Source organism: Triticum dicoccoides, chromosome 4A (assembly GCF_002162155.2).
Source record: "Triticum dicoccoides isolate Atlit2015 ecotype Zavitan chromosome 4A, WEW_v2.0, whole genome shotgun sequence".
Classification (NCBI taxonomy): domain Eukaryota; kingdom Viridiplantae; phylum Streptophyta; class Magnoliopsida; order Poales; family Poaceae; genus Triticum; species Triticum dicoccoides.
This window is the reverse complement of record NC_041386.1, coordinates 3,348,357-3,354,914: the sequence shown is the minus strand read 5'-3', so window position 1 is coordinate 3,354,914 and position 6,558 is coordinate 3,348,357. Positions and strand designations below refer to the sequence as shown.

Below are 6,558 nucleotides of genomic sequence, written 5' to 3'. Positions count from 1 at the left end.
GTTTACTTGTAGAAATCAAATCCTTTGTTGCCTCCGGAACATGAAGAACATCTTTTGGATGAAGATTACGATCTGGGGTAGAAATAGTTGCATAACCAATATGATCAATGGACATACCTGATCCGTTTGCAGTATGAATCTGATCACCGCCCGTGTACCTCTCCCGGACGGTCAGCTTCTCCAGATCGCTCGTAATATGGTCGGTTGCACCACTGTCCATGTACCAGTTGGTGTCAACCCCATACTGATGAGCAGCCATATTGGCCGAGCGCTCCTCTCCTCCCTGATATGAAGAGTCGTAGCGCTTCCAGCACTTTCAAGCAGGGTGACCAACTTTTCCACAGATCTGGCACACCAGCTTGGCAGAGGAGTTGTTATTGTAGTTCCCCCTGCCTCCCGAGTTGCCTCGACCATGGCCGTGCTCACCACCACGGCCACGGTCACCACCACCGCCTGGTTTGTTGTTGAAGCCGCGACCACCGCCGCGATCACCATTGCCGATGGAGTTGTTGTTCTTGTTGAAGCCGCGTCCACGCGCCGCCGCATTTGCGGACGACTGAGAGGACCCGCCGCGGAGATTCAGGCGAGTCTCAAAACTCAGAAGCTGTGAGAACAGCTCCGGGATCTTGACAGGTTCGACCCTAGAACACATGGCCGACACCACTGGGTCGTACTCCTCATCCAGTCCAGCAAGGATGTGGGAGATCACCTCTTCCTCGTCCAAAGGCTTCCCTGAAGCAGTTAGTTCATCACACAGGGTTCGGACCTTACCAACATACTCTGTGATCGTGGAGTTGCCCTTCTGAAGATTGGCTAGGGCGATTCTGACGTTGACGGTCTGCGCCCTGGTGTGCGACGCGAGCATCCCTTGCACCGTGTTCCACAGCTCGGCCGCGGTGTGGCAGGTTGCCACTTGGACGGCCATCTCACGCGGTAGAGTAGTCAGCAGGTATGAGAAAACCTGCTGATCCCACGCGTACCACACACCGAACTCAGGGTTCGGCGCCTTCGTCTTGGTCTTGCTGTCATCGTCGGTGACTTCAATGGTCGTGGGCGGAGGCGGCTGCTCGGTGTTGAGGAAGCTTGCCATCTGCGCTCCCCTGATGGCTGAGAGCACCGTGGCGCGCCATAAGGCCTCGTTCCCTCTCGTAAGCTTCTCAGTTGTGTTGTGTGCAAACGGAGACGAGGGGAAGGAATTTGCGGAGGAAGAGCTCGCCATGGATGAACCCGAGGTAGGCTCTGATTACCATAAAAGAAAAGAGGTGAAGCGTATGCCTCCTGGCAGGGACGCGTGCGTGTTAAATAGCAAGACAAGATTACATCGGTTGGCAGGTTGTTGTGTTAGCTTGACCCCTCATCCAAGACTATACAGGATAAGGATCTCTAATCTCCAACAACCTGCCCAAGTTACAACACATGCACACAAGTTACACGCCGTGACATATGTCACGTTACAACTACAACCATATCATTTAACATGCGGGCCGCTGTAGCTCGAACATGCCCTGGATCGTGGGAAGGCATGATCACGTCTGTGGGGGTGTGGGCATGCCATGATCTGTCTTTGTATCGAATAAAAGGAGCAGAGGCTTGAACAGAAAAGCTGTAAGTTTCAGCAGAGCCAAACCTCGCGTTTGCATGTGTGTGTTCTTTGACGGAATTCGGAGCTCGCTGGAGCTGTCGAAAAGGTTTCACTCGTCGTGCCATAACAAATATCCTCTGAACTAAAGAGGATATGCAAGTTCAAATAAACCTTTAGGATCAATGACACCGAATACGAGCTCAGGATTCAAAAAATTCCAGGGTCGCAGAAATTGCAACGAAATGGCAACAAATTCAGACCTTTGCAGGAGAGGAGGAGCAACCAGTTGGATTCCAGTTATCCTTGTACTAATACTGGCATTTGTTTTCTTTTCGTTCGTGTCTTAAGAATTGATTCATGTAAGAACCCGCTTGGTTCCTAATTACTTCCTCTGTAAAGAAATATTGGATCATTTAGATCACTACTTTAGTGATCTAAACTATCTTGTATTTCTTTGCAGAGGGAGTATGTGTTTCGGTGTTTTTGTAGTTTCAGCACAGATCTAGAAACTCTTTGATGCTTGTGAAAAAAGGAGGGGTTCTACTCTGTAGAATGGAACTCGACTTCTGCATTTTAGGAGTATTTAACAAAAAACTACCACAATTTGTGGAACCGTGCCTACAAACTACCACTTTACAAATTTGTGCGGAAAACTACCACTTTACAAATTTGTGCGGAAAACTACCACTTTTTTACTAATCTTTGACTAAAAACTACCATGTATGAAAAGTGCCCGATTCGACTCGTTTAAACTCGATTTTGACTGTTATTACAGGTGGGGCCCGCATGTCAGCACCAATCTTCTTCTTCCTCCTCTCCTCTCTCTATATTTGGCATTTCAACAAACACCTCAGGAGCACCACCACATCGCCGCCGGTGATGAGTTCTCTGCGCCACCTAGAACACTGAGTAGTTGGGCCTGCTAGCCACGGCAAACAAGGAGCGCTTCGGCGCCGACGCGAGCATTGGGAAGGAGGAGCGTCGCGGCCGCGTTGGTGGGAACCAGCAGCATCCGAGTCTCCTGGAATAGCGGCGCCAACGGCCAGCGGTTTCCTCGCCGGGAGGGCGGGTGCGCTGGATCCCGCGGCGCCCACGGCTTCCTCACCGGGAGATGGAGAGGTGGGTGCTCATCGGATCCCGCGGCGCGGCGGCTGCCTCGCCGGGGATGGAGGGGCGGGTGCTCGCCGGATGGAGCGGCGGCTGCCTCGCCGGCGGATGGAGGGGCGGCACGCGGGACCAGAGGACGGTCGGATATGGGATGCAACGGGGGAGGGGGAGGAGCGGCAGAGCGCGGATGGGGAGGCGCCGCCGTTGAAGAAGAGGAGGAGAGGTGCAGGTCGGGAGCAGAGCCACGGGATGGAGTGCAGAGCGGGGTCAGGGGACAGAGGTGCGGGGTCAATGCGTACGTGTGGGCCAGCCCTGTCATAATTGAGTTTAATTTCGTCCAGATCAGTCATTAGTGTTTTTTGTTAAAGATTAGTGAAAAAGTGATAGTTTTCCGCACAAATTTATAAAGTGGTAGTTTATAGGCACGGTTCTACAAATTTATAAAGTGGTAGTTTATAGGCACAAATTTATAATTGAGTTCTGAAGGAACGATGTGGCATTTCAATTATTTGATTACCAAATATCAATTTCTAAGGGGAATTCACCTTCCGCGTTACAATGTGAATGTGTCGAATAACCTTAGAAAAAACATGTATATTCCGATCGAATTTTACTAGCAGCAGCAGTGCAAGGATGGAATTCTGGTTGGACTTGAGCGGAGGAAAATACTCTTGTGGACATGGAACCAATGTACCACAGGATTTGGGGATAGATCGATCGAGCACCAAAATCAAATTGCCATTCTTTACCTGCCAGGGAAGCCAGATCCACCCACCCGGTCAGCAAGGTTCCTCTGCACCACCGGAGAAAAGAAATTGGTCGGGGGGAGAGAGACAGAGAGGTTTGCAACGTACACACTGGTGTAGGAGCCTCGCGGATCCCACGGCCTGGCTGCCGATGAGGCGAGAGCAGAGCCTCCCCATCCCCAGCCGAAGAATCGAAGCGACGACATGGTCTCTCTCTATCTTCCCGGCCTGCTGTTCTAGGGTTTCTTGCTTCTTTCACGGTTGTGTATTTAAAAAAAATTGAAATCATATACTTCCTCCATTCCTTTATATAAGATGTATTGATTTTTTTAATAAAATTTCACAATGTAAGGTGCATTTCTTCTAATTCCTCGTAATTCCGTCGTTAGCCCTTCAAATAAAGCTCAAAGCAAAAAAAAAAACTCTAGCCCCGCGTCGCTCGTCCTGAAAAAACTCTGGCCCCGCGTCGCTCATCCTGGGCAACACGGGCGGCGGCGCCGTTCCCCGCCCAACCTACCTCTACTCCTGCCTCTCCCTCCCGCCGTCGCCGGAGGACGCCGCCGGCAAAGCTAGTGCGGCTGACGGTGGCGGCGAGGTCCTTGCTTGTGGTTGTTCTTTCCGAGGTCACACGGACCCAAAGAGATCGAATCCATCCATGGTCTGAAGTGAAAGGCCAGATTTTCAATCGGCCAGACGTGCATGCGTCGCTAGTCAAGAAATCAATCAAGGTGCCTATGTGCTTGCTTGAGCCTAGCACGTACGCTCTCATCGATGGTGACGGAGACGATCCACTCTTCAACTCGTACTACTCCGTGCTTGATGCAGCGGTCGTCGCTGGTGTGGTTGCTACGCCTAGATCTCACCCGGCAGCGGCCTCGATGTGGATCGCACTGGCCACCGAAAGATCTTCATGAGGGTTTCTACCTCAAGTTCCGGTGGTTGACATCACGGTGAGATGCAAACTATGGACAACGGCTTGACGCAGAGGGATGATGGTGCAGTGGCGGTTGTATTTATATTTATTATGGATACTAGATTAATATTAGATGGGCCACGTATGCCATGAATATTTCGTCGGACACCTTCTAGCAATAGGGTAATCATACATGATTTATACCCCTAACTGCGACCACTTTAGTGATAAGGATCAGGAGCGCCGCTTCAGGGATACTATGGATGCGCAAGATTTGTGCCCTATAATTCCGAAATCACTTAGTCGTATTATATCAATTGAAGATAGATAACAAACTATTGGTCTGGAGTTGCCTCTGAAAGAGCAATGCCAGCCCGCGTATGCGGAGCAACCCATGGACATCACCTGGACCCACTATTAACCCAATAAGCTCCAAGAGGACCATCGACAAGAGATCATGCACATTCCATAGAAACCAAGGCAAATTATATCCTACTTGAGCTACCTATTGCTACCTCTTGAGCACTTGTGTTGGTTTTTTCTTAAAGAGGAAAGGATGATGCAGCAAAGTAGCGTAAGTATTTTCCTCAGTTTTTAAGAACCAAGGTATCAATCTAGTAGGAGGCTACGCGCCAGTCCCTCGCACCTACACAAAACAAATAAATTCTCGCAACCAACGCGATAAGGGGTTGTCAATCCCTACATGGTCACTTACGAGAGTGAGATCTGATAGATATGATAAGATAACATTTTTTGTATTTTTATGATAAAAATGCAAAGTAAAATAAAAGCAATGAAAATAACTAAGTGTTGGAAGATTAATATGATGAAGATAGACCCGGGGGCCATAGGTTTCACTAGTGGCTTCTCTCAAGAGCATATGTATTTTACGGTGGGTGAACAAATTATTGTTGAGCAATTGACAGAATTGAGAATAGTTATGAGAATATCTAGGTATGATCATGTATATAGGCATCACGTCCAAGACAAGTAGACCGACTCCTGCCTGCATCTACTACTATTACTCCACACATCGACCACTATCCAGCATGTATCTAGAGTATTAAGTTCAAGAGAACAGAGTAACGTTTTAAGCAAGATGACATGATGTAGAGGGATAAATTCATGCAATGTGATAAAAACCCCATCTTGTTATCCTCGATGGCAACAATACAATACATGCCTTGCTGCCCCTACAGTCACTGGGAAAGGACACCGCAAAATTGAACCCAAAGCTAAGTACTTCTCCCATTGCAAGAAAGATCAATCTAGTAGGCCAAACCAAACTGATAATTCGGAAAGACTTGCAAAGATAACCAATCATACATAAAAGAATTCAGAGAAGATTCAAATATTGTTCATAGATAAACTTGATCATAAACCCACAATTCATCGGTCTCAACAAACACACCGCAAAAGAAGATTACATCGAATAGATCTCCACAAGAGAGGGGGAGAACTTTGTATTGAGATCCAAAAAGAGAGAAGAAGCCATCTAGCTAATAACTATGGACCCGTAGGTCTGAGGTAAACTACTCACACTTCATCGGAGAGGCTATGATGTTGATGTAGAAGCCCTCCGTGATCGATGCCCCCTCCGGCTATAACGCCCTCGATGCGGCTATATCTCCCATGTGTCGAAGCACGACTTAGAGGCATAACCGCATTGAAATCAATGTCGCAAGTGAGGTAATCTTCACACAACCCATGTAATACATAAGGGAAAGAGATACATAGCTGGTTTACACTCGCCACTTCACACAATACATGAATATAACCTTACATCATCCAGATACAATCAAGGTCCGACTACGGAATCAAAATAAAAGAAGACTACCCCAAATGCTACACAGATCCCCGATCGTCCCAACTGGGCTCCACTACTGATCAACTGAAAAACAGAAACAACATGACGAACACGAACTTCAACGAGCTCCTCCTTGAGCACGGTTGCGTCACCTGCACGGTCTCATCGGCACCTGCAAACTGGTTTTGGAAGTATCTGTGAGTCACGGGGACTCAGCAATCTCACACCCTCGCGATCAAGACTATTTAAGCTTATAGGTAGGGTAAAAGTATGAGGTGGAGCTGCAGCAAGCGACTAGCATATATGGTGGCTAACATACGCAAATGAGAGCGAGAAGGGAAGTCAAAGGCACGGTCGATAAACTATGATCAAGAAGTGACCCTAGAACAGCCTACGTCAAGCA

The 6,558-nt window shown here is 48.4% G+C and overlaps 1 pseudogene; it reads right to left on the bottom strand.

Moving 5' to 3' along the window:
* Nucleotides 1-588: 588 nt before the first annotated feature.
* LOC119290307 lies at nucleotides 589-727 on the bottom strand (annotated as a pseudogene).
* Nucleotides 728-6,558: the final 5,831 nt, after the last annotated feature.